The sequence below is a fragment of the Vombatus ursinus genome, unplaced genomic scaffold (genome assembly GCF_900497805.2).
Source record: "Vombatus ursinus unplaced genomic scaffold, bare-nosed wombat genome assembly UNPS02014158.1, whole genome shotgun sequence".
NCBI classification, from domain to species: Eukaryota; Metazoa; Chordata; class Mammalia; order Diprotodontia; family Vombatidae; genus Vombatus; species Vombatus ursinus.
In genome coordinates this window covers 8,386,825-8,389,405 of record NW_020953936.1, presented here as the reverse complement: position 1 = coordinate 8,389,405, position 2,581 = coordinate 8,386,825, and the positions used below count along the sequence as shown (strand labels likewise).

The 2,581-nt window shown below is 39.7% G+C and overlaps 1 pseudogene; it reads left to right on the top strand.

The window, feature by feature from the left end:
- The first annotated feature begins 1,511 nt into the window (after window positions 1-1,511).
- LOC114040867 lies at window positions 1,512-2,323 on the top strand (annotated as a pseudogene).
- Window positions 2,324-2,581: the final 258 nt, after the last annotated feature.

The following is a 2,581-nucleotide window of genomic DNA, read 5'->3' as shown; positions in this document are numbered from 1 at the left end:
TCCAGATGGTTGCATCAGTTCACAATTCCACCAACAACGAATTAGTGTCTCATTTTCCCATATCCTGTCCAACATTTATTGTTTTGTCCTTCAATCATTTTAGCCAATCTGATAGGTATAAAATGATATCTCAAGTTTGTTTTCATTTGCATTTCTCTAATCAATAATGATTTATAGCTTTTTATGTGACTATAAATTGTTTTGATTTTTTCATTGGAAAACTGCCTGCTCATATCCTTTAACCATTTATCAATTAGAGAATAACTCATATTCTTACACATTTTTACAAAATTATTTATATATCTAACATACGAGACCTTTATCTGAGAAACTGTCTATAAAAATTTTCCCCTATTTTATGCTTTCCTGCTGATCTTGGCTACATTTATATTATTTGTACAAAATTTTTTAAATTTATTGCCTTAAAAAATCAGAAAGCAAACTAAATGTGTAATTATATTGTTGTTTTTTTTTTTCAATTAAGTCTACTCTGGAGTTGTTTTTCCCCTTCCCAAACATCCCCATGATGTAATATCGAGACAGAACTAACATAAAAGACTGCTGATGCAAGGGAACTCAAAAGTGAAAGTGAATTCAGTTATGGGGATGAGATAAAGCCAAGATGCAATTTTGGCTCAGAAAGAATGTCTCACTAGTGTTTCAGGGAAGGAAATGCAGCTTTCCAAACACAATTTAAAGAAATATGTTTTTGAGATTACTGAATCAACAGGACTTGACAACAGATTGTATATGCAAAGTGAAAAATAGAGTGAGGAGTCCAGGATAAGATGAAGATTATAGCTCTCTGAATTTTCTCTGTCATGCCATGGATGTCTCCTCTCCTTTGAGGTTCACTCTACCCCTGCAGCCTATTTCTCTGGCTGGCCAATCCTACCACTTCGTCTATTTTAAGGAAAAAACTCAGGCCAGTCATGTCTATTCCTCTCCAGGCTCCCCTCCTCACTCTCCAGACTTTTCCTACCGTACTTCCCCCAATTTCAGCTTCCTTTACAATGTAAGCTAAGAGAGACTGTCTTTATTTTAGCTTATACCTGTATTCCCAGCGCTTAGCACAGTGCCTAGCACACAGCAATTGTTTAAGAAATGCTTGTTGACTTGACTTTGTGTCCTCAACAGAAATAGGGAAGTTTGTGAGGGGACAGGAGGAGGCAATGAGGTCTGTTTCTAAAATACTGAGTTTGAGAACTTCTAATGGATGTTCTCATTAGATGGAACATCTAATAAAAAAATGTCCAATAGACTGTTGATGGAACTCAGGAAAGAGCCTAGGGTTGGATATGCATACAAGCTGAGAAAGGATAATTAAATTCATGGGAATCAGTGAATTCTCCAAGTGAGAGAACAGAGAGAGAAAAAAGGAGAGCCAAGGACAGAGTGTTTGGAGGCACCCACAGCTACAGGGAGTGATATTGCTGATGATCCATAAGAGGAGACAGAATAGGAGCAGTCAGGAATTTGGTGTGGAACCAAGATAGATCAGTGTGACAACAATGCAGAGGGGAGAGAGTGCCCAGGAGGAAAGGGTGGTCAGCTGCATCAACTGCTGCAGAAAAGTCAAGTAATGTCAGAACTGAGAAATGACCATCAAATTTCGGAATTAAGTGATCATTAGGAGAGACTTCTAAGCCACATGACCAGCAAGATAGTAGACTATAAACATTCTCTCTGATCCTCATGACCTCTCAAAGTTCCACAAAATACGAATTATTCATAAATGATAAAGAATCTGCAGCACTCTTTACAGACTAAGATACCAAAAGTCCGCACGGAAGTAAAAACCTCTTCGGTGAAGGTATCACCGCCGCAGCCGCGTGGAGCCGGCAGTCGCTGCCTCTCCTCCTCCTGACTCTCCGCTGTTCGCTCTCACGGAGGAATAAATCGGTCAGGAAGCCTCTCCACTTCCATGGCATTAAAGACACCGGCAAGACCCTTGTGGAGCCCGAAGTGGCCATTCACCGGCTCCGGATCACCCTCACCAGCCACAATGTGAAATCCCTCAAGAAAGTGTGTGCTGACCTAATTAGAGGAGCCAAAGAAAAAAACTTGAAAGTGAAGGGACCGGTTCGAACGCCCACTAAGACACTTCGAATCACAACTAAAAAAAAAAACTGCTTGCGGTGAAGGTTCGGAGATTTGAGATCGGTTCCTGATGAGAATCCACAAATGCCTTATTGATTTGCACAGTCCTGAAATTGTTAAACAGATCACTTCTATCAGCATTGAACCAGGAGTAGAAGTTGAAGTCACCATTGCAGATGCCTAACCAATCATCTCTTTTAATAAATTGATTGCAACTATTAAATTTGGATGAAAAAAAAAAGACTTGAGGTGAGGGGATCAATGAGGAGGCTATTGGCACTAGTTCAAGTGAGAGGTGTTAAGATCCTGAATTAGGTTAGTGGACAAGTCATGAAGCCTATCTGTACCTCAAGCAGTTATCTACTGAATAATAGGATCGTGGGTCCTTCAGGTATTTCCTTAATGATGGTGATAATGATGATAGCTCACATTATATAGCACTTACTGTTTATAGATTTCCTTCTTAACCAGCTGAGGCGGT